Genomic DNA, 25,983 nt, shown 5'->3' on the forward strand with positions numbered 1-25,983 from the left:
CTGTGAGACTTTAGTATACAGGTGAATTTTTTAATATATTTGAGAAGATGAAAAGTTGAGAACCTTTGGCATAGGAGGTGGGGTAATAGCTAGAGAAATTGATCTGCAGACACGGGGGAGGAAGAAATGGTTCCTGTTATAAGCCACTAAAATGTGTGGGCTGTTTGTTATGCAGCATTATCATAGCAATAGTTGACTGATACTCTGGGCACATGAATCAAAGTGCTGTGTTCATAATAAGGCTCTTGGCTAAGCCCCTGTGATGCGAGGTCCAGGACACAATGTTGGGTGTGGTGATCCTGATGGTATTGGTGGTGTTGGACTCTTTTAACTTGTCCATCCTTTTATTTTTCAGTAAGTGCCAGTCCTAGCGAAGGGCCTGGTGCACAGTTTGTGCTTAACACTGCCAAAATAATGACAGAGGAAGTGAATGAGTACCAGGCCTGAACCTTGTACATAAAGTCAGCTGTACCAGAAGTGTTCCATTCTTCCTTTTGTGTTTTTATTGAAGTCTAATAGACATATAACATTATATTAAGTTTCAGATGTGCAACGTAATGATTTAGCATTGGCATATATTGCAAAATGATCATCATAGTAGTCTAGCTAACTTCCATCATCACACATGGTTATAATTTTTTTTCTAGTGTTGAGGACTTTTAAGATCTGTTCTCTTAGCAACTTTCAAATATGCAAAACAGTATGATTAACTACAGTTACCATGCTGTATACATTTCTTATTTTAAACAGATTAATTTTTTAAAAACGATTTTATTTGCTTACTTGTGTGTGTGTGTGAGAGAGAGTGGGGGAGGGAGAGGAATAAGCAGACTCCCTGCTGAGCACAGAGCCCGATACCAGGCTTAATCTCATGATCTTGAGATCATGACCTGAGCCAAAATCAAGCGTCCAACTGAGTCACCCAGGCCTAATCTAATCTGAGCCTTTTCCCTGGGACTGTGCCTGGGAGGAGCCTGAGGGTTAGCCAAGCTCTACAATAGAAGCCCATCTTATCTTCTATTTAATTTCCTGCCTCCAAAGGCATCGATGGCCCAGTGGAAGGAACATGGCACTTGGGTCAGGATGACCTGGTGTCAGATCTTCTAGTGTACTTCCCAGTTATGCGACCTTGGATAATCCACTTGAATCTCAATGTCCTCATCTGTAATATGGGACTATATTTCCTTCTAAGGGTGCTTGTAAGGCTCCGTGGGATGACACAAGTCTCCTAGGGCCATGCATGTCACAAGAAATGGGTCCAGAAATGATTGCCCTTTCGCCCCCTGAGGTGTCAACCAGCTCACATCATCTCTACAAAAGTAGAGAAATCTCCAACTACAATGATCATCAACTTAGGGCTACTTACCAAGAAAAGCAACAACATCAACCACAGTAAGGAAGTTAAAGATCTATATACTCCAAGAAGTAACAAATACAACGAAAGGCAGGTTAACTGAAAAACAGAGGTTTCCAACAAGCATGAAAAGTTATTAAAAGAGTTAATATCCCTATTATGTACTGAGAGCTCTGACAATTCCTCAAGATAACTTTAACAGTCCAATTATGAAATGGGAAAATACTATAAACAGTTTACATAAGATGAAATACAAATGGTCAATGAAGTGAGATGTTCCACTTTACCAGTTATTAAAGAAATACAAATTAAGGCAAAAGAGCATTTTTATCTACCAAATGAGTAAAGAGTTAAGAAATGGTAAAGCCCAGTGGCAGCAAGGAAGAAGCAACACAGAATTCTCATATTCTATTATTGGTAATTTAAATTGGTATCTCTTTTCTGGAAAACAAGTAGGGACTAGGTATTAAAAACCTTTAAAAAACTCCTTCACCTCCTTTGGGGCTAGGACTCTGCCTCTAGGAAATACTCAGAAATTCAGGCACTCATACGCAATGACATTCATTATTTATAATTGAAATTAAAAAAAAGGAAACAACCTGAATAGTCCATAGGAAGAGACTGGCTAAATAAACTATGGTACATCCATATGATATTATATTCCATAGCCATTAATAATTATATTTTCCAAGAATTATTAATGACATGGAAAAATACTTACTCTGTAATGTTAAATGAGAAAAACAGGATACCAGACTATATATGTCATCATGCTGTGTAATCCTGATTATGTAAATAAATAAATATACACGTAGAAGGGCAATCAGCGAAGCAGAACAAAAATATTGTAGGGATTTTGCAGTTTTTAAAAGTTGCTAGCAGATTTAAGTTCCTACCAGTCACTGATGTTAAAGACAGAAGTCACCTTGGAAAAATGGTTCTTTGTTTTGGAGGTTCTTCAGTCACAGAAATGTAGGACAAATATCCACTGAATGTTCTTGTGGGTAATACTCAGCATGGGGTGTGAATGATGAAACTGAGAAGCAAAGTATTCTATTCTTATTATTATTAATTTTTAAGGAAAAAATACTGTTTTGTGGCAGGGTGGGTACATCTCTGAGAGAGATCTTTTTGATATTAAAGGATTTCTCCTTTCTTAGGGGAAGAACAGTAGGGAAAGCATGGTGGGAAGGTTTGATTCACTCGTTCAACGAGGAATGATTGCTCCATGCCAGGCGCTGTTTTAGACCTCAGAGCACGGTCAGTGAGGGTTGAGTCCTTGCTCTTGTGGGGCTTACTCTAGTAGGGGAGATAGACAGTCAGCCGGTGTGATAATATGTCAGGATATGGTAAATTCTACGGAAGAGAAAGAGGGCCAAGGCCTGGAGAATCATAGGGTGGGTGCTATTTTACGTGGGGGGGCTGGGACCAGAGAAGGCCTCACAGGTAGGTAACTTTTGAACAGAGATCTGGAGGCAGTGAGGGAGGGAGTGATACAGGCGGGCGTATGTAGGGGGAGTGTTGCAGGCAGTGAGGACAACAAGGGCACAGCCCTAGAGATGAATGAAGGGGCAAGAGGGAGGGGTGGGTAGGGCAATGAGTAGGATCACAAAGACACAAGTACTTCGAATTGTGTTTTAGACAACCTCACCGAGATATAATTTCTATGCAATAAAATTCACCCGTTTTAAGAATTTATTCATTCAGTGGGTTTTGGCAAATGTCTGCACGCATACAACTGCCACTGAGATCATCACCCTTGTCCCCCTTTGCCGTCAGGTTGTGCCCACCATAGCCCTGGGCAGCCATAACGCTGCTTCCTGTCCCTGTCATCATGCAGTGTGCACTCGGGTCCAACTTCTTTTGCTCAGTGTATCCATTTCGAGATTCATCCATATTGTGTATGTTACTATTTTGCTCCTTTTTATTGCTGAGCAGTTTTCCTTTGTAGTATATATGTAGGGTATTTGTCCGGTCACCTGTTGATGACATTTGGAGTTTTCTGGTTTGGGGTTCTAGTGAATAAAGCTGCTTTGAACATTCTTGGCCACCTGTGGACCTACTACAGGCATTTCTCTTGGGTAAACCTCAGAGTAGAATTATGGGTCATGGGTTAAGTATATGTTCAAATTTATTAGAGGGGCACCTGGGTGGCTCAGGGGTTGAGCATCTGCTCAAGTCATGATCCCGGGGCCCTGGGATTGAGTCCCGCATCGGGCTCCCCACAGGAAGCCTGCTTTTCCCTCTGCCTGTCTCTCTCTCTGTGTCTTTCATGAACAAATAAATAAAATATTTTAAAAAATTTATTAGAAATGGCCAGTCTTCCAAAGTGATCATCCATTTTACACATCCAGCGTACAGAGTGCCAGTTGCTCCACATCCTCGCCAACACTTGGTGTGGTGACTCTTTTGAATCACACCATGCAGTGGGTATGTAGCGGTATCTCATGTTTTACTTTACTTGTCGCAGAACCTCAGGCAGCTTAAGTTCCTTGAACTTTGGCTTCTTGTCTGTAAAATGGGGATAGCAATCGTGTGTCCCCCGCAGTGATGCTGTGAGGGTTCAGTGCCGTGGTGGGGGTGGGGGGATAGCTCAGTTCCGGGCCCGTGGCCAGTGCTCCATGGAGAAGAGCTAGTTATGCCACCCCTCCAAACAGCCACCTCTTGTTTGTCATGTACCTTCTCCCATGCTGCTGGAACCCACTGATCCCCCTTGGTGACGGTTCCCTTTCTCTCTCTCTCTCTCTTTTGTCCCCTATGCCTGTCCCCTGACCTCTAAGCCCTGCAAAAGGGAGCCTCCAAGTCACTTAAACATCCTAACAATGTGGTTGGTCTCACCTCCTCTACCAAGTGCCTCTTCAGGGCTTTTTCCCAATGAACATGGTTTTTGCCTGAGCAGAATTTGGGGACCACTATTCAGATAATAAATAAGTTTCAGTGATCTAATTCTGCGAATTCTAACAGGAGTGAGGGCTCTCCCAGGCACAGGTGGGGTAGCGGGCAGAGACGGGGATCCAGAGGGGCCTCACAGGAGAAGGGCCTGTGTCCGCCCCGCTGGCAGCCTGCACCTAGCAGCCGTGACGATCCCCGCCCCAGCTCTGCTCATGTTTTTCTCAAGGAGATCTTGAATATTTATCATGTATTAGGTGAAAAAAAGAAGCGGAACAGGAGGAAATTGTGTTACTGCATATGAAATTTGCCTGAAAAGTTTCCACTTTCCTCTAGTTGGAAAATAGTTGTGATTTGAAATATGAAGCTTCTCTCCAACTTATTATCTCAGAGACGAGAATGGAAAATGATGCTCCTCGGGCTTCAGGTGGAAGCGCCCGAGGTGGTGGGCGTTTCCGGACACTGGGAATTGTCGGTAGAAATTGCCCCACACACATCAAAATTGTAAATGTCTTTTTTTCTTGTCTTGCTGCTCCCCCCACCCCAATTGGCCAATAACTGACAGGTGGGAGCGAGACTGGGGGAGAATCTGGCGACAGGCCACCGGGTCCCTGCGTCAGAATGAACACCCAGGTTTGCTTTGTCCCAGACACGCACTGGAAAGCAGCAGCCTTCACTCCATCCAGTTCCAGGATGGGAAGGATCCCGCTTCCCTCAGAGCAGATGCCTGTGCTTGTCTGGGCCACTCTTCCTTTGAGATTTGGAAGACCGCTGTGAATCCACGCCCCGAAAAAGCACATATACATACCAACTTGTGTGCCCACCTTGAAAGGTGTTGTGCGTTCCCTAAGCTTAATCCTTGGTGCACCTCCAGGTCAAAAACATTCTACCATAGGGGTCCCTGGGGGGCTCAGTGTTGAGCCTTCAGCTCAGGTTGTCATCCCGGGGTCCTGGGATCGAGTCCCACATCTGGCTCCCTGCAGGGAGCCTGTGTCTCCCTCTGCCTGTGTCTCTGCTTCTCTCTCTGTGTCTCTCATGAATAAATAAATAAAATCTTAAAAAAAGAAGAACATTCTACCCTGACATTAAAAACACTACAACAAAATCATGACAGGTACCATTTAGTGAGCACGTAGGTGCCAGTCACTACACTAAGCATCTCATAAGGGCGTGAACACAAGCGACGGTACTTAGCATGATGCCTGGCACACAGTAGGTGCTCTTACCATTGCAGTTCTCACGCTATCCTCACAACAACCTTTGTTGCTGTCATTACCTTTATATTATACCTGCGACTCCCGAAGCTCAGAAAATAAGTAATTTGCCAAATGTCACCAGCAGTTAACAGCAGGAGTGAAGTCTTTCGGACTCTGGCCTTGTGCTCCTAGTGTTCACGTTGAAGGGGGTCCTCTTCTCTCCTTGCATAACCGCAGTGACTCAGCCCTTGTGATCACCCAAGCTGGGTGCCTTTCCACATCAGGATTGTCCTGACTCTTAGGGTTTCGCCTTACTGGGGCCCGAGCCTACTCCCCAGTCTCGGTCTGGTCCTCTGTGGCTGCACAGCACACTGGTGCTACCACTGCCCTTCAACCTCTCCGTAAAGACTTGAGTTGTATCACACTTTTCTTCTGGCTCGTTTCCCTCCATTGCCTCCCAGAGCCTTGCTCAAGGTCACACACCTTGGAACCCGTGGAGGCAGAATTCAAACTGTATATTAGTCTCCTGTGGCTGTTGTAACAAATGACCCTAAATTGGGTGGCTTAAAGCCACAGAAATACATTCCTTCACGGTTCTGGAAACTAGAACCAGAGTTAGGGCATCAGCACGGTTGGCTCCTCCAAGACTGTTCCTAGCCTCTTCCAGCTTCCGGTGACTGACAGCTTCCTTGGTTTATAGACACATCGCTCCAAACTCCGCCTCTGCCTTCGCACGACCCTTCTCCTCTGTGTGTCTTCATTCCATTAAGGATACCTGTCACTGGGTTTAGGGCCAACTATATAATTCAGGATGATCTAATCTCTACATCCTTAGCTGAGTTACATCAGCAGTGACCCTTTTTCCAATTTACATCACAGTCACAGGTTCGTGGTGGACATATCTTTTTTATTTTTATTTTTTGATAGGGGGCATCATTCAACCCATGACATTGAACTGGGCTCTTTCCAAAGCATTGTGATTGACTACTACACCCCAATGAAGAAATCTTGATGAAGAAAGCCCATCCCAGGGGCTAACTGTGATTCAAGGATTGAGTTGATCCTAGAATCTTTTTTTTAAAAGATTTTTATTTTTATTTATTTAAAAAAAGATTTTATTTATTTATTCACAAGAGACAAGAGAGAGAGGCAGAGACATAGGCAGAAGGAGAAGCAGGCTCCTGTGGGGAGCCCGATGGAGTACTCGATCCAGGACCCTGGCATCATGACCTGAGCCAACGGCAGATGTTCAACCACTGAACCACCCAGGTGCCCCTTTAAGATTTTTAAATTTATTTTAAGAGAGAGAACATGGGACAGTGTGCATGTGAGTGGGGGAGGGGCAGAGTGAGAGAGTAAGAGAACCTCAAGTAGACTCCACACTGAGCCCAGAGCCCACACTGAGCCCTGAGATCATGACCTGAACTGAAATCAGGAGTCAGACTCTTAATGAACTGAGCCACCCAGGCGCCCCTGATCTAAGAATCTTTTAAGAGAAATTTGTATTGATTCCTGTTATTTAGAAATTGGTAAAGACCTCTCATATGTGGCTGTGTAAAACAGTACTTTCCTCTCCCCCCACCCCCCAGAAAGCATTGCAAAGCAACAACAAAACGAAGGAGTCTGCAAACTTCATTTTTAGTGAAACTAGAAGGCAGGCCTAATCCTCAGACTCTAACTTACGTGAAATGAGGGCTGCCAAAGCCAGCTGAGACCAAGGAGGATATCAATGAAGGAAAGGGACACAAACACTGAACAGAGACATCTCAACAATGAGAGGGCTCATCGCTTGGATATCTCAAAAATCCTCTGAAAAAACATTATTCTAGTGGGCGCCATCCAGTATGTCTGGTGTCTTTCTGAAAAGGGGAAGTTTGGATACAGAGACAGACACCTACACAGAGAGATGGTGTGAAGATACATGGGAGAGGGCAGCCGTATGACTGGAGTGGTGCATCTATGAGCCAAGAAACACCAACAGTTGGTGTCAAACACCAGAAGCTAGAAGAGGGAAGGAAGAGTTCTCCCTTTAGAGCCTTCAGAGGGAGTGTGGCCCTGCCCATATCTTCATTTCAGATATCTGACCCCCAGAACAGCGAGACTATACATTTCTGTTGTTTTAAGTGCCCCCACCCCTGCCCAGTTTGTGGTATTGTGTTCTTGCAGCCCCAGAAAACTAATGCAGGTGGTAATGGGATTGCCATCTTAATATCAGATAAAGTGGAATTCAGGATGAAGTCATTAAATCAGACAAAGAAGGAGAACTTTCCAATTTTAATAATATAATCCAGTGTTTATATGTACTAATATAATGTGTACTTAATTGCAATGAAAATATAGTGTTTATGAACTCTCATAAATAAAGTGGCATCCATGTAAAGCAACAGAACTTATAAGAAATAGAAGGAGAAGCACACTAATAAAAGAGTCTACTTTTTTTGTTTGACAGACTAAGTGGATAAAAAATATAAATAAATAAGACCTAAATAATATACTTAACAAGGTATGACATGTATATGACAATGAGAGACAGAGAGAGAGAGAGAGCTCCTCTGCTACAATTTTCCTTTAAGTGCCCATGGGACATTTCAAAAACTGACCGTATATAAGGCTACACATTAAACCTCAATAGATCTCTCCCTCAAATAAAAATAGTACATCATTTCCATAATTCAGTAAGGTAGCAAATTATAAAGTCAGAAAACAAAAAGCCCCTGTTTTATAGGAGTAGAGGAGCAGGGCAGCAGGCTAGCAGTACCAGAGGGAAAATTGCATACCGAAAATGCTCCACCTTAAATTCCATAAACAAGAATGAGAAACAAAGCATCCAACCCAAGAAGTTAGAAAAAGAATAACACAACAGATCTAAGGAAAGCAGAAGGAATAGTTAATAAAATAACTTAAAAGAATAATTTAATTAGTTAGAAATAGATTAACAGTAGAATAAGTAAAATACAAAAAAAAGGTTTAAAAGCCAACAGTAAAATAGATGAATTTATAGTTCTAGTAAAGAAAAAAAATTAGAAAGCAAACATACACAAAATAAGAAACAATGAGGGGGAATTAACACAGAGACAGAATTAATCATAAAGACCATTTGCTCAGCTCTGTGAAAACAAATTTGAAAACCAGAATGGCTATGGAATTTTCTAAGAAAATATAATTTACCAAAGTGATTCCAGAAGACACAAAACATTCATACAGTTAGAAAAATGTAGAAAAAATGTAGAAAAAATGTAGAAAGTTGTCAAAGAGCTATATCCCCAAAAACATTAAGGTCAAATGGTTTCAGAGGAGAATTTTATCTGCTTTAAAAACATCCCAATATTGCAATATTAGTTACTGTGTTCTAGAAATTTAAAAGAAAGGAAAAACCAGACTGTTTAAAATAATTAAGCAATACATTGGTACCAGATCCCAGTGAAGACTGAACACAAAGGAAATGCTGGGCTAATTTCACTTATGACAATTTTCAAATCCTAAATAAAACATTAGCAGGCAGACTTAACACTTAAAAGTATGATAAGTCCAAGTGGCATGTACTCCAGGAATGCAAGGATAGTTTAACATTAAGAAACCATCAAAATGCTTCATTGTATGGAACTGATGAGAAGGAATGACCAATTCTTGATTTTAAAAAAAGTACTCAATAAAATAAAAATAGATGGATATTTCCTGAAGATGAAAAAAGATCTATCTCTGCTCAAAAACCAGTATCATTCATAATGGGAAAATGCTGGAAGATTTTATACTAAAGTTATGAATAAGAGTGGGGGATGGGCAAAAATCAATAAAGGAGATTAAGAGGTAAACTTTCAGTTATAAAATAATAAGTCACAGAGGTGAAAAGTACAGCATAAGAAATATAGTCAAAACTATTGTAATGATAGTGTATGGTGATTGCACTTACCGTGAGCATTGGGTAATGTCTAGAATTGTGGAGTAATGTATAGAACCACTATGTTGTATTTCTGAAACTAGTATAACATTGTATGTTAATTATACTTCAATAAAAAATTTTTGTAATACGAAATAGTTTTTAAAGATTTATTTATTTGAGAGCGAGAGCAAGAGAGCACAAGTAGGGGGAGGGGCCGAGGAAGAAGGAAAAGCAGACTCCCTGATGAGCAGGGAGCCCGATGTGGGGCTCAATCGACCCTGGGATTGTGACCTGAGTCAAAGGCAGACTCTTAACCAACTGAGCCGCCCACACACCCCAATACAAAAATCTTAAAATCAAGATAAAATCAGGAATAAGAATTTTGTTTCTTTTTTTTTTTACTTTCAGCACCCTTATTTAATATATATATATATATGTATGTATTTTTATCCTTATTTAATATTATACTGGAGGCAGCAGTCAATGAAATTAGGTGAAAGGAAGAAATTAGAAGTATGAAAATTACAAAAAGGGGAAATAAAATTACAGTTCTCAGATGATATTATTGTATACCTGGAAAACCTAGAAAGATATATTTTGGAACTGCTGCCAACAATAAGAAAATTTAATAAAGTAGTGGTGTATAACATAAATATATAGAAATCATTAACTTTTATATATATAAATAACCAGTTATAGGATATAATGGAAGAAATGATAAAATTTACAACATCAACAAAAAGATAAAATACCTAGTAATACATTTTAAAAATGTTCAAGGCACATATGAAAAAAACAAACGAAAACCCTAAAAAATTCCATCTCTGCAGGCTAGAATCTCAGACAAATTAGAAGTCTGAATATGCATGCTTGGTTGGGAAAATTTGACCTCATAACTCTTACATTTCTCCTAAGTTAATTTTTTTTCTAAGCCAATATTTAAGCTTCACATGATTCTAATAAGAATTGCAGTAGCTCTTTTTGAGGGAGACAGGAGGAATGGGGAACCAGGCAGGATGATTATAAAATTCATATGGAAAAATAAGCATAATCCTGCAATTTGTTCCTTTTTACTCAAATTATGTTTAAAAAACGATCCATGTTGATACACATAGTCATGCATTGTTGTACATGTTATATGATACTTTCCCACTCTGTGAAGACACTAAGTTATTAGTTGGCCTGTTGGTGGATGATATTCAGTTGTTTCCTGGGTTGTGGTTGTGGAATCTCCTTTTGATCGGTATGCGCATGCGTGCGTGTATATGCGCGTGCGTGCATGTGTGTATATGTGTGTGTGTGTGTGTGTGTGAGAGAGAGAGAGAGAGAGAGAGGCAGGTAGCTTCGGGCTCCTGTACCATCTAGGGACTAAAAATTCAGACCTACACAGACCTACATGGGATAGTCACTTGGGATTTTTGAATTCTTGCCGACAACTTAAAATTTGTTTCTATCCACGGCCCTAGCAATTTGCCTGATGCTTCCCAGGGTTGATGGAAATGGGTCTTCTTGACCCTCTATGAGAGCTCTGTGCTTTCTCTGTGCACAGGCTGGAGGCCCCAGTGCTGTTCTGCGAGCATTAAAATCCCGGCCCCCATGTCACTGGGTCCAAGCCCCCTGTGGGGTCACTATAGTATCTGTTTCTGCTTATGGCTTTGGCTTCAAGGTCCCTTTTATCTGATTTCTGGGACTTTCATTTCTTTCCTTTAAGCTTGACTATGCACTTGTCATCTCTATGTTGTGCATCACAGCATTTCCACGGAGCTGTGGGTGGTGGGAAACCCTTTTGTGTCAGCTCTGTTCGCCGCACTGCTGCAAGTCCAGGACTCTCGATGGGTGCCCCGGACATTCTGTCCGGTCTGATCCCTCCAGCCAGTGAGTTCTGTTCATGTTGCGATTCTGGCCTCCTACTCTGTCAGCCCCGGATGCCTTTATCTGGGAAGTGGAAGTGCTGTGCGCAGTACCCAGCACAAAGACTGCCCCAAAAAGGGGTGTGCTGATTTAAGACATCAAAAACAGACATTAAGAGAAGTCTTTAAACTGTTCTCCAACTTGACACCACCTAACCAGGAGTATAGTCAACTATTTCCAAACCCACAGGCTTATATTATCAACCAGTTCATTTGTATGGTGTCTGCCCCGGGCATCCAGAACCTCTGTGCAGGGGGCTGGGGAGGATGGAGGGTGTAGGAACAGGGGAGAAAAGTGGAACAGAGGCTGTTCAAGGCCGAGGAAATTAAGTTCCCTGTGGGTTTGCCCAGCACGAGTCATAACCTACAGGCTGGAGGAAAAACAGGTTTGATGTGCCCGGGAGAAACTTCTAAAGGCTCAGATTTGAGGTTTGGCCCATGGCCAGCAAGGTCCCTGGGCCAGGTCCTTCCTATCATAACAGATTTTGCAGAACCAGGTTTACAGTGATCTATGTAAGTAAAGAAGAACCCATGGAGTGAACCTACCTACGGCAGAGACTCAAGATGAGGCCCCACTCCCAGTGACCTGGGCGGACAGTGCAGCTCAGTGGACCCCTGGCCACGGGCCACACTCAGAGCGGCACAACTACTTGCATCTCCTGTCCACTGGCAGCTCTCCAGGGGCTACCAGAGGGCAGGATCAGGGCAAATTGTGCGATTGAGGCCAGAGCACATCGGGACCAAGAAATCAGAGGTTTGAACCTACCTATGACCCAGGCATTCCCACTGAAGCTACCATTCTGCACTTCCAGACCTTTCTATCAAGGCCAGAGGGATTTCAGGCCAAGGTGTCCAGGCAAATAGAGGAAGAGGTGTATGTCAGACATAGAGATCGGTGTTATTTTCGGTCATCCAGTGGCCATAACTTGGCCATATCCTTTTATAACTTTGGTTGGGATGTGATCTCAGATGCCCATGTGCAGAAAGTGTCTGTAGGGGGCTGGGATTTCCCAAGGAGGTGGGAGGGGTCGAGGTGCTGTGACACAGCTGTGGTGAAGTGTGTTCCTAGCACCTCTGGACAGAGTAGGCCACCCAGTGGGACCAGGTCTCCCCTTGTTCTGTTGTTAGCCTGCCTTTGCTGATAACACAGCTCCCCCCCTGCCGCCCCCGTGCACCATATTTTGCAATGGGCAGATGAGGGTCATCACTCAGTGGACAATGTGACCCTTTTGCTGATATTTACCTTTAGGTAGAGGCTGGGACACATGTTTGAGCCAACAATGTCTTAGAGGTTGAACCCATTTTGACTTTGGTGACCTCAGTACTTGAGGAATGGTCAGAGAAGCTGATGGGGACACATCAAGCCAGAAGGAAGGCATTTCCTTTTCATGAATGGGCTGTAGGCTACGAAAGAAGGAACCCTTGGAAAAGAGTTACAGGGCCCTCCAAGAAAGCGTTCTAGAAGGATCCCTCCACAAACAGAAAGTGGGTTAAGGGAGCATATTAAGGAACAGTTAGTTCAGAGCATTATTTCTAAGGACTTGGAAATTTGGGGGAGATAAGAAAGTGTGTGCATTAGAGGACACTGAACAAACTAAGAGTGATAAACCCCGCAAGACCTGAGTTAGGGATGCCTTAGGTAGATTGGCAGGAATCCAGGGATGTTTGTGTGTTTTTTAAGGACTGGAATTACCAGACACTCCTGGTATAAAAGGATAAAGTCCAGTAAGATTCATTGAGTAAAGGACGCCTCTGGGATCCCTGGGGCCTTAGCCACCTGCCAGGGGCTGTTGGAAAGTGCTGGCATACTTGAATAATGTCACTTGTTCACGAGGACCTTGGTGGAGCAGGAGATCCCATAAAGTGCCGGACCATCTTGAGGTGTGGTTGAAGTATCACTCACCGAATAGCGATCCTTCTCTTATACTCAGTAGAGAAGAAGATGTCTTTCTGACAAGAAGGGAGCAGAGATCCAGCAAAGATGTCAGTCTTTTCCATAAGACTCAGTCTTAGAGGACTAAAGACATTTAGAAGATTTGGGGGATGCTTTAGGCAGTTTGTCAAAAACTGCCTGAGTGAGAATTACCAAACTTCCCACAACCAAGATCTGAGGGTGTCTGGTTGCAGTGGGGCCTCCTGATGGTGGAGGGGGCAGCCAAGGGCAGCTTGGGGGGGTGGGGAGGTAGAGAAGGAGGTCAAAGTCACTGGTCCTTGAACCTAGGCAGGGAACTGTGAGAAAGCAGGTAAGCAATCATTCTGGGCAGAGTGGGGTGGGACTAAGGAGGCGACGCCCCCATGTCTTTTGGGGACAAGACTCCCTTCTCCACACTGACACCACCTTGGAAGGCCTGGGGGCCATGTCCCTGGTGGAAAGAGACTTGTGGTTTTTACTGTCCTGCCACATGAAGGAGACAGGGGTTCCCTGTGGCTCCTGGAACCTTGAAACATTCCCCTTCCTGGTCTAGGGGAAGCTATTCAGTCCCCATGTTTGGCAATTTCCATAGGGCCCCTCCTCTATATCTTTTGGGGGGAGAGAGAGGATAATCTAGAAATGCGATTGGAGAATTTGGTTTTTCCAGACATTTGGTTGTCACCACTTGTGGGGGTGAGGGTGGGTGGTGCTCCTGGCGGTGGGGGTGAGGGTGGGGTAGTGCTCCCGGTGGTGGGGGTGAGGGTGGGGTTAGTGCTCCCGGCAGTGGGGGTGAGGGTGGGTAGTGCTCCCGGCGGCTGGGGTGAGGGGGTGGGGTAGTGCTCCCGGTACTGCGGACGGGCTGCTGGAGATCCTAGGAGCACAGGGAGCGCCGCGCCAAGTGGGGCCCGGGTGCCGGCCCCGTGGCTGATGTGTTTCCGGCAGGTGCCAGCCCGCTGCCTTCCCTTCCAGCCTCCGCCACCGGCCCTGAGGCCAGAAGTCCTGGGTGGTTTTCTTCCAGCAGGTGAGGGGGAAAGAGTCACAGAGACGAAAATACATATCGTTCTCCGCTTCTCCTCCATCAGGGAAAACAAGATGTAAATTCAATTTTCCATCCATTATTGTGCCCCACCTTCAACCTGCCAAGCCTTGAGGTGTCTAAGGACTTCCAACTCAACACTTTTTACTTTTCTTCCCTTTTTTTCCTCCCACTTTCAACTCCCTGCATGCGTGTGGGGATGGAAGTTTCGAGTGTGGGAGTGGATGAGCTCACTCACGGAGCATCCTCTCTGCACATTGGGAAGAGCAGAGGAGCAAGGACGGAGCCCTAAGGCGTGCAAACCTTTAAGGGGGGGGGTGAAAGGGAGCAGGGACGGAGGATGGGATCCTGGCCAGTTGTGGAGGACCCATGGGCACCTCGCCTGAGCACCTGGGGTGGGTGCGGGGCGGGCCCGGGGCAGGCCGGCACCTAGTAGGCCTCCCCAAATGTTGGACAAATGAGCGCGTTTCTGGGTCACCGCCTAGAAATAGTGTCCGGCTCCTGCCCAGGGGATGTACAGAAGCTGCCCTTACAGCCTTTGTGCTTTTTCTGCGAAGTTTTGTGTTCAAGCAGGAAATACAAGGTGCTGGAGTCTAGATTCAGGAAGGGGACGGAGGTACTTATTATTCCTTTGGTACAAGACAAGGCACAGGACGAGGAAAGGAGTAATCAAAGTTGACAGCTCAGGGGGGTTGACAGCAAATGGTTTGGAGGAGCCTCCTTTGGTCACGATTGCGGAGAGAATTTGTGCCGAACCAGGGAGTTAACTGGGAGAGATTTTGCCTCAAAAACATGTCTAATTTCATTTTTTAAACCCTTCTCGTAGAGGTGAAGCGGGCTTGTATCTGTGCATTACGCACCCCGGGAGGGCTCCCTAATAGACGGGAAAGTAGATTAGTTCTGACAGTCCCTTCCCGGAGCCGGCGACCGGTGGAGTTGCAGGGACGGAGGTTTGGGGAAGCCTCTGCGTGGGTGGTTTCTGGGCCTGGAATCTGAGTCCGTCCGGAAGGTCCACGCTGATGCCCAGACCTGCGCGCACGATGAGAGCAAGAGGCGGACCCGGAGGGTTTGTTTGAAGAAGAAGGATCTGGATACCGAACCCTGATGAGACTTGACGTTCGCCCGGCATCCGAGGCTGGGAGGCCTGCGTCTCCTCCCAGGTGACCACGCTTGCCCCTCCGAGCTTCTGCAACCAGGGCATCGGACCCACGGGCCACGAGCGTCCTGTCCAGCACCTGCTCGTGGGGTAACCGCATGTCCGCTTCCCTCGGGCAGCTCCCTCTCCCCGCATGGACACTGTCGGTGCCCTTGTCCGTCAGGTCCCCTCATCTCCCCTGAGCCAGGGCGGTCGTGTCCGCGGCCTATTCCTTTCTTCCCTGGAATTCTCTTGTTGCCTCCATGAGCAAGAGTGTTTCTGGCCTTGCAATCAGTGAATACTAGTGTTACTTTGTTATTTGACTAATAATAATTAAATATTTTATTAATAATTTATCATGATAATATCAATTCTATCATTTATAAGTTATATTAGTTATGTCATATAATATATAAATTATATATTATCTTATAAAATATAATTAATATATTATTAATATATCACATATGTTATATGTTATATTAATATGTTAATAGTATATTATATTAATATTATTGATAATATATCAATATATGATATGTAACATATTGTATATAATATAATATTAATTATGTTATTATTATAGCTTAATATGACTTTGTTATTTGACTAATAATAATAGGGTTACTTTGAGCTTTGAGGTTTGGGGGAAATAATCTTACCTCGCAGCTTTGTTAAGTAAAACTAGGTATCTGAAGTTCCACGCTCAGGGCTGGCGGGGGGGGAGTAGTTCCTTCCCCTTCCATGTCTGTGCTATGCCTTGTCCATTGAACATCCTTGTTCCGTTGGTAATGGAACTTTCTCCACTACATCCTTCCACGAGAAGCTTTTGTGGGAATTAAATTGAGTAGGGCTTACTGTGGAGAATAAATGAGATAATTCATTTCCTTTTTTTGGGAAAATAGTCAATGAACACCTACGACGTGCCAGGCCCTTCTAGGCATTGGAGATGCAGCAGTGAATAAGCTCAAGATCCTGCTCGCAAGGAGTTTACATTACAGTGGGAGATATAGACAATATGTAGGTGTAACTTGAAATGGGGGCAGTCAGGGAACATGCCTCTTTGGAGATGACAGGCAGGCGTCTGATTAAAGTGAGGGAGGGGGAGATGCCAGTATCTGGGGGAAGAACTTTCCAAGCAAGGCGGGGAAGCAAGTGCAAAGGCCCTGAGGTTGGGATGTGCTTGGTGTGGCTAGGAAACAGCAAGGAGGCCAGTGTGGCTGGAACACTGTGAGTAGAGAGGAGAATGATAGGAAAGGAGGCTGGAGAGGTAGCAAGGCTCTCCGGCATCCCTGCCAAGTGCTCAGTCCTGCCTCTGCTTGCATGCCTCCAAGGGTGGGGAGCTTACTCTCACCTGAGGCGATCTTGCCCATATTAGGACATGCTTGACTTCCAGTATTTCTTCCTTACCATGAGCTTCTAATCATTGACCCCATTTTTGCCCCTGGAAACCCCACAGAACTTGTGTGCCCTTGCCCCTCTTGGTCAGCCCTTAGGAGATCTGAAGCTGGCTCCACTTCATGTCTTAATTTTCTCTCCCTTGAGATGTTCCTTCCATCGGATTATTTGGAGCCTCTCTGGGGTTCATCAGGATATTTCTCCCCTTGTTCTAGGGACAGTACCTGTATTCATTCTGCCTCTGATGGTTTGGGCTTGTATAGCAGCCTCTCAACCCCACGAGTGCCCTTCGCTCCAGGCTTTTCCTTTCTGGAAGGGGTGGCTCTCCCTCCATCTCCCCCACCCCCATTTCTGTCCTGAAGCCACCAGGCTTGAAATACGGGTACAGGACATGACATTTATTCATGTTAAATATCCTCTTGTTGCATTAGGTCCACTGATTCTGCAAGTCAGGCCTTTTGAGACCCTGATTCCGCCACCTGACACATCTACTGTTTCTCTACTTTGTGTCACCCACAAGTCCCATCCCAAAGCCACCCCGTGTCTCATTTGTGCATGCACAAGGACACAGTGGCCTCTGCTCTGTGCCGGGTTCTGGCCAAGTGCTGCAGATGCAGGGATCCCCTTGGGGACCCCACAGTCTAGTTTGGTAGAGGACACGAGAGAAGTGCGTTCATTATGGCAAAGTGTGTAGGTTCTGGGGGAACCTGGTGCAGGTGGGGGTCGTAGGCAGAGATGACCTGCAGCAGGTGCTTGTCAGGAGTCCAATGGGGATGAAAGGCATGCCGGGAGGAGAGCACAGCAGATGCCAAGACAAGGCGACAGGAAAGTTAGTGTCGTGTTCAGGGAAGCGCTGGAGGTGCGGGGCGTCTGGTGTGTGTAGCTGCGTACATGGAAGCTCTAGCTGGTTGGAAAAAGTGGGTGCAAGAGATCATCAGTGTCTAGAGTATTTCCCAAGGACCCACCGAGTCCTTGGAACCTTTGGTATTCAATGTAAGCACAACCTATGGGATTGCCGCCGTGGCGTTTTTATTTTTTAAAAAAGATTTTATTTATTCATTCATGAGAGACGCAGAGAGAGGCAGAGACACAGGTAGAGGGAGAAGCAGGCTCCCCGCGGGGATCCCAATGCGGGACTCAATCCCAGGACCCCAGGGTCACACCCTGAGCCAAAAGCAGATGCTCAACCGCTGAGCCCCGCAGGTGCCCCCCACCGTGGCACTTATAGGCACACAGCACTCGCTTGGTGGGGGGGCGCTACCGTGTGAGAGATGCACGTGTTTGATGCTCCCCTGCTGGGGTTTCCCCATGAGCCACACCTGGGCTGGGGCCTGCCTGGCCCCCTGGCTTGTGGGAGCCGAGCACTCAGTTCCCAAGGTCTCCATCCCAACTTTCCCCAGTCCTCCCCATTCCCTGCGGCCTGTCCCTGCGAGATCTCTGAAATTCTGGAGGCCAAGAATGACTTGTGTTCCGAACGAACAAACGTAGCACCTCCAGGCCAGCAGCATTCTTTCTGTCTCCCAAAACCACCACTCTGCCAGCTTCACACGAAGGGGCCGCTTAATATGCAGCTGAGAAACAGCCCTACAAAGCAAAGAAGATAAGGTGGGAATGTTGAATATTCATTTTTGTGGTTAGAGGGTGTTTTTCCTATGATTCTGTTATTCAAATGAGCTTGGATTGTAACTCCCATTTCAACAACAAATGCTTAAAGAAACACAACAGGATAATCCCGGGGGTTGTTCCCTGGAGATCGCCTCCAGAGTGACCTGCCTCCCGGAACACTTCACCTTGAAAGCAGGGACCTCACAGATCAGATCGCTTCTGCCCCCACGGACCTAAGGCAGCGACAGCAGGAGGAGGAACGAGAGCTAGCGGGTCTCCAGGCCCCGGGGCAGTGCCCACAGGCCCAAGAGCTGGTCGTTGCTCTGTTGTGGCCTTTGACAGGGCAGTGGGCCAGCCTGACCCCCAGCTCAGCTTAGGGAGCCACTGGGCGGGGAGGTCAGCTGAAGAGCCCCAGGGGGCCATGGCCACATGGTCCTAGAACTGGTGAAGCCCATTCTACGAGACCTGGAAACTGAGTCCGAGACCAGATAGCACCGGTGAGCGATGGCAAGGTGAGCTGCACTTGGCATTTGTGTTATGATAAAGCAGTTTGGCATCCGCTCCCGTCTCTCCATCTCCCCTGACACCTCTTGGTTCAAGCCTGGGTAGACACCTCCTGACAACATCCTGCTGTCGCTCTCGCTTGTCTCCAGTCTCCACCTGGCAGTCAAGGTGACTTTTGAGAATGTAAATTGAATCACGTCATTCTTACTAAAGAGCCTTCCATGACCTTCCATTGAGCTTAGGATGAAATCCATGGCTTAGATGGCCCTGTGGGGCCAGGCCCCCACCTGCCTGTCTGAACCCCTCTTTTGCCCTTGTCCTCCCCATGCACTGTGCTTTGCTACCAGTTCCTAGGAGGAGCCAAAGTCTTCTGCCTCAGTGCCTTTGCACTGGCTCTCCTCCCTCTTGGGACACAATTCCCAGGTCCTCTCCTGGTTAGCGCCATTGCACTTTTCATTTTTCCATACACCTCCTCAGAGAGGTCTTCCCAGACCTCCTCCCTGAGCCGGTTTCCTCGTGTGACTCTCTTCATTTTCTTCCTAGCTTTCCTACTCACAATCTGTAATGAGTTGTGTACTTGTGATCTGTCTCCCCTATTGACAGGCAAGTCCCCCCAGGACAGGTGTCTTCTCTTTGTCATCTCTATGTCCTCAGGACCCAGCACAGTGCTCAATAAATATTGACCAAATGAATTTATTGAGCATCAACCGTGTGTCAGATTCCTCATATACTTTTTCACATTTAATCTCCCCACGACGCTTGTGGAGCCGGTCAGTGTTCCCTGCTGCAGAGGGCAAAGTCACACTCACAACACCACACAGCAGCCGAACACCTGCTCTGGAGCCCATGCTCTTCCCACCATCTCCTCTGAGCCCGAAAGCCCAAGTGTTGGTTTTGCTACTGCCTGTGGGATGTAGGACGAAGCCCCAACTTTCTTGAACCTTCTTTCTCTCATCTGTACAACGTGGGCAATAATAAAGCACGCCCGTGTACTGCAGTGAAGCGTGGACTCCGAAGCCACGTTGTCAGGGCTCACCAGCTGGCTACAAGCTGTGTGACCTTGGATGAGTGACTCAATCTCTCTGTGCCTCAATTTTAAAATCTGCAAAGTGGGCATAAATGAAGTTGTGGAGAGGAGTTCAGGTGTGTGTGAAGCCTTTGCAACCTGCCAGACACATAATGGTGGAAGAGTTAACTATCTTCATCATCCTCATCCTCATCCTCATCATCATTGTCATCATCATCGCCATCCGCATCATTAGTTAGCATACAGGGACTTGATGGCTTTCCAACCCTTTCATGTTCCAGGCTCACAAAAGACCCTTTATGGTAAACAGGGAAGGCTTTCTTTTCCCTGTTTTTACAGTGGAGGAGACTGAGGCTGGGAGGTCCTGCTGGGAGTCCTCCAGCAGCAGGAGGAAGCCCCAGGCCTGGCCCAACACTCTCCTCCGTGTCCACGGCTCTTCCTCTGACTTCATCCCTGGTGCCCGCACCCTCCTCCAGCCCCACCTGCCTCGCTCCTGCTGATCTGTCCCTTTTGCTCTGTTAGGCAGGGATGCAACTGCAGGGCCCCACGGTGCCTTGGGCCCCTGAGCCCCTGCGCGCTCCCCGCCCGGGTGACGCAGAGTGAATTAGTGCGCACCCTGGAGTTGAGGGGGGCGCGCTTCCTGGCCTCATATTTGCACAAAGTGCTCCCAGGGCCTCTCTACATTTGCACTTGCCCATGGACTTGGCATTTTCAGGCCCAGCTCGAGTGCGATCTTGCCATAGGGCACCTGCACACCGGGTTTGGGGAGCCCAGGGGACCCCAGCTCTCTGTCCCGCCAGCTCCCCGCGGCCTCCTCCCCCCCACCCTCGGGCTCTTTCGGTCCCACCTCTCTCCCCCTAGGGTCTCGGACTCATGTTGGTGTTCCCTCCCATCCCCGCTCTCTCTCCTTCTCGGCTGCCGGCCCCAGCACCCCCCTCCCTGCTGTCTCCTCTCTCTCCTCATCCCTGGCTTTACATGTTTCTTTCCCTCCATCCCACTCTCTCCCCTCCGATAGGTCCTCTCTTGCCCCACCCCCCACCCCTTCTCCATTTCTGCCCTTGTCACTCCCTCCTCCTCTTCTTCCAACAATAAGGGTGCGGGTCTAGCCTCACATTCCCACCTGCGATGCATCATGGGGCCACGAGCCGATCCTTGGCCCCAGTGCACTTACTATCAGATCCTTTCAGGGGGGCTGAAGGTAGAGGAGAAGACCCAGGAAGGTAGAGGGGAAGGACTGTCGGACCCCACCTGGGCTCTGTACTGGGGGAACAACCAGTGTAGGCCTAACCTTCCAAGGGCGTTAGCTCTGGGCACTAGCCCAGTTTGCCTTTCTGTTCTCTCTATTCCCCTGGGCTTCTTTGACCCAGCCTCACCGCTTCCCTACTGCTCCAGAGCTGGCTGAGAGTTCCTCCTGGGAAATTCCAGATCTTCCAGCCTCTCTGAGCAGTTGGGACCTCTAAGCCAGAACCACTCACCTGGTCTGGCAGGAAGTACCGTTCTGCATCCCCCTGCACCCCAACCCTATGGTCCTGGGCCATCCGAAACTCATGAGCTGCTTGTCTCTGCCAGGGAGCAGCCTTGGCTGAGGGTTCCTTGGAGGGGCTTGGAGGTGGGGGGGGGGCGTACCCTGAGGTCCCCGCAAGTGGCTCGCAAGGTTAGTGGCATCTGGACCACCCCCCCCACCCCCCCACCCCCCCACCCCCCCGCTCTGCTGAAATGGGCCAAATGTGGTCAAGGAATTTCCTCCCCCTGGACATCTGCTACCTTGTTTCAGAGTATGCTGCTGTCCATGGTGAACCAGGGGCCCCAGGGGGGTCTGGGATTTGTGTCGCAGGTGTCCAAGATGTCCCCAGCCCGGGGTGAGGTCAGGGAGGCTGGGAAACAGGAGAGTGGTGAAGCTCCAGCAGTGACCCCGGATCTCCACTTGACATGTGTTTGGATCCTTCTGTCCTTCCTTGCCTGCTTTGCCCTTTCGGAGGCATCCAGGCTCTCCGCAGCCCGCCTGCTCTAATGGTGCATGCCTGGTCTGCAGATTAGAGCTGCATCATTTTGCAATACTTTTGTGTGAAAAAAATTCGATTAGATCCTACACCCATTTGCTTTAGCACAAGAAATTCCAACATTACTTTTGTCAATAAAGACCTACAAATAGTCTGCAAATATAATTGCAATTGCCGTGTTGAATGAATACTTGCTTAAAGAATGATTTTAAAATATTTTATCACTAACACGTGAGAACAAACTTCCTCATTGATGCCACTTGTCAAGGATTTGAAAAGATCCTCATTAAAAATTTTGATTATTTGTGTGGAGTCATTTTGATAAATTGTGTGTCCTACTCATTTCTAGTGTAAAACCTGATATTAAAAGAAATACGCTTCCAGAAGCGAACTCAAGTTTCTCGTTAAAACATTTGAAAGGATTTAATTTGGAACCTATATACAAACTCAATATTTAATATCTTCCCTAGTATTTTGTGTTGTTTTCTTATCATAATTATATTTTATAAAGAACATGTAATTAGTTTTTGATGCTTCCAAGTGGATCTACACGAGGTCGGTGGAGGAGCGGACAAATTGGCCTTTTGGTGAGGTGGTGCCAGCAAAGGAGAGATTTCTGACTGAGGATCTTGCCGAGTCAGGTCAGAGGGTATTTTTTCCAGGAATGGGAAGTTGTTCCTGGTGGGGGGGGGGGGGTAGCCTGGATTTGGGGCCTTCTCCACCGTGCTTCTCACTTCTAGAGTAGAGCTGGGAGGATGGACTCCCTGATTCCACTCCCAGAGGCTTGATCGCTGCTTGGGGTCCAGGCCACCCACACCCCAGCACCCTCCCCAGCTGCTACCCGCCCCCCAGGCAGTGTTTTATTCCAGCCTCAGTGGTAGACAGGCTCCCTCACACAGGGATCACTCGTGGGGGACCTTCCTTGGAGTGCTCCTGGGCACTGCAGACTCCCAAACAGGAAATGCTTGTCCCCAGAACCTGCCTTTTTGGGGATGGACACACCCAGGGGCCTGGTGAACCTAGAGGCCCTATCTGATCCTCGCTCGAGGGCATTGGTGTGGGGTCGGAGGGGCATCTGGCTTGAGTGCAAAGGCTCTACCCCTTGTTGGCTGTGTGACCTTAACCTTGACCACCCCAGTTTTTCTCTCCAGGCCCCAGTTTGTTCACCTGTTACTAGGAGACGTTAATACTTGCCTTGCAGGATCGTAAGGAGAAACTAAGGGAATGTATAGAAAAATGCTTTGTGAACTGTAAAGTGCTGTGCATACATGGAGGGGGGGTGATGATTGCTGTCAACAAGGGCAGGACCACTATGATCCCTACTGAACTGTGAATGGTCACTGCAAACTCCTTAGGGGTAATTTTACAGGTAGAAGCTCCTCTGGTCTTCCAGTGGCAGTGACTGGGTGGTGAGGGGGGCTTGGCTGGCAGGGGCTGATGTTAGCTTTGAGATCCAGCTCAAATCAGAGTCTGGTAACACACTAGAGCTCTGTTCTTTCATTCACTAAACAAACATTTACTTATTTATTTTTAAATAGCTTTTCTCCTTTTTCCCATTCCGACGGTAACACATGCTCGTTCTAGAACATTTAGAAATACAGATATGGTAAAAAAAAAAAAAAAAAAAAAAAAAAAAGAAAAGAAAAAAGAAAAAAAAGAAATACAGATATGTTAGAAGAAGAAACTAAGAGTCACCCCAGTTCCTGCCTCCATGAATGAATGACTTGGGTGCACGCACTTCTCCCCACACTCCTTCAAATCCATTTTAGAAAAATGTTGCGTAATACTTCCTGTTTTGTGACCTTCTTTTTAAAAAATTCTAACAATAAGTTGTGAACTTTGGTTTGTCATAAACCATTGCACCACATCATAAAAATCACTGCCTATCTGTCCATACCGTTAAACATTCAGTGGTGCCTGCTGTGCACAGACCTGTGGGTGAGCCCCTCTCTGGAACGAGGCGGGGGTGGGGGGGTGGGGAGGTGGGGGGGAGTATATGTAGAGCTGCCCCTGTCTGCCCCCTGAGGACTGACTCATCATCCTGCAGAGGAAAACAGATCACCTCAGAGAGATGGGATCTGAAACCTAAGACAGGAGGGGTTGAGCCCTGAGGGAAGGGTGCTGGGAAGGAGGGGACATTTCCAAAAAAGGGAGCGGGGAAGGTATCCTGGAGGAAAAGCCTGGCATAGAGAAGTGGGCTGAATTTAAATGTGAAAATGGGGAAAGGAATTATGGATGGCAGGAAAAACGTGAGTTAGGGAAGTGTGTGAACCCACACATCTTCAGAAAATTAGCAAAATCACGCCTCGCTCTTTGTGCCTTTGTAGAAGCTAGTAAAGGGCGTGGGGTTTGATATTGGGATTGGTGAGCTAAAATCTGTTATCCCACCCAGAGAATGGGGAGCATTTACAGGGGGATTATATCTGTGACTTTGAGCAAGTCACATAACCTCAAAATGTTAAAGGAGGAAAGGCTTGATCATCTTCCAACTTCACATTTTTAAAAAAGATTTATTTATTTCAGAGAGAGAGAAAGAGAGCTTACATACATGCACCAGCAGGACGGGGGAGGAGCAGAGGGAGAGAGAGAGAGTTTCAAGTATACTCCCTGATGAGTGTGGAGCCTGGCAAGGGGCTTGATCTCATGACACTGAAATCATGACCTGAGTCAAAATCAAGAGTTGGACGCTTAACTGAGTGAGCCACCCGGGCATCCCCCAACTTCACATTTTATACATGGAGAATTGAAGCCCAGAACAGTGGGTGCCAGGTGACACAGCAACTGTTGGGGGTGATGCTAGGAGCTGGTGGGCCACTTCCAGAGCAAGGGCCAAGTTGTTCATAGAAGTCCACCTAGCACTTGGCACAGACCTGAACAGGAAACTCCCAGGACAGTTTACCCTGAGCTGAGCTAGGACTGCTTTCTAGCACTGTCTCGGGGAAGACCACAAGAAGGTACAACACTCCAACAGCTAAGACCTACTGGTGGTACAATCAAGACTTAAATATTTGTTCTTGCCCATCTCCTACATCCCCACACCTACCTGGGAAGAGGGCTTCTATCTGAGTCAGGCTCTTTTGGTTAGAAGAAAGAGAGATCCACCAAATTGCCTCAAGTAGAAGGGGGTTCATTACAAGGATACAGAACATTCTCTTGGGAATCCGAGGATGGGAACCATAAGGTGGTCAGGCCTCATGGGGATCGGAGCTGGGACCAGAAAACTATTACAGTAAAAGCAGCTCCATCTTTTCCCTGGACACCAACCTCTCAGGCTAGGGAATCTCCCACCTATCCAACCATCTATCACATGATCCATCCACCTATCCAACCATTCACCACATGATCCATCCATCTATCCAACCATCCACCAGATGATCCATCCATCTATCCACCATCCACCTGTCCAGTCATCTATCACAAGGTCCATATATCCATCCAACCATCCACCTATCCAACCATCCATTATATGATTCATCCATCTATCCAGCCATCCACCTGTCCAGCCATCTATCCCATGATCCATCCAGCCATCCATCTATCCATCCATCCATCCATCCATCCATCCATCCATCCAGTCAAATGTTGCATAGACTCTGCCCTCCCGGGAGCCTCTCCTGCAGGCTGTTGCATACTGTGGTGGAAAGAGAAATGAACAAGTGCAGTTGACAGTCTAATAGCACATAGCTGCCATGTTTATTAATCCCCTCAGCCTTCCGGAAGCGTTTCTGTGTGCCAAGGTTGGGACTGGCATTGGCGATGCAGAGGAGAACGAGTCAGGCGCCGACATATCTCCCCAAGGACTCACAGTGTGGGGAGGGGGACAATCATAATACAATCTGATAGGTGCTAAAGAGAAGCTGATTGAATGATTAATTGATATTCAGCCTTGTTCCGCAAAAGATTTAAGATTTACAGATATGTAGATTGAGACTCCGGGACGTGTATCTATGTGCAACCATCTTGCGATTGTATTGCTGGGGTCTTGGGGCCAGAGCATATCCTTAGGGACGGGAGTGGGGTTTCCACCAAAGGAAATGAAAATGTCCATTGTCAGTCTTCTAAGAAAGATGTCATTCGTACAACAGGAAATGAGGACTTTGGCGAGCAGGCGTTGGGTGGGGGTGAGGAAAGACTCTC

General features: G+C 46.9%; 1 long non-coding RNA gene across 1 annotated transcript; it reads left to right on the forward strand.

Moving 5' to 3' along the window:
- Positions 1–2,969: 2,969 nt before the first annotated feature.
- On the forward strand, positions 2,970–7,882 carry LOC140602405 (uncharacterized). Its single transcript, XR_012005372.1, has 2 exons — positions 2,970–6,708; positions 7,029–7,882. It is a non-coding gene; the product is annotated as an uncharacterized lncRNA (long non-coding RNA).
- Positions 7,883–25,983: the final 18,101 nt, after the last annotated feature.

This window comes from Canis lupus, chromosome 13 (genome assembly GCF_048164855.1).
Source record: "Canis lupus baileyi chromosome 13, mCanLup2.hap1, whole genome shotgun sequence".
Taxonomy (NCBI): Eukaryota; Metazoa; Chordata; class Mammalia; order Carnivora; family Canidae; genus Canis; species Canis lupus.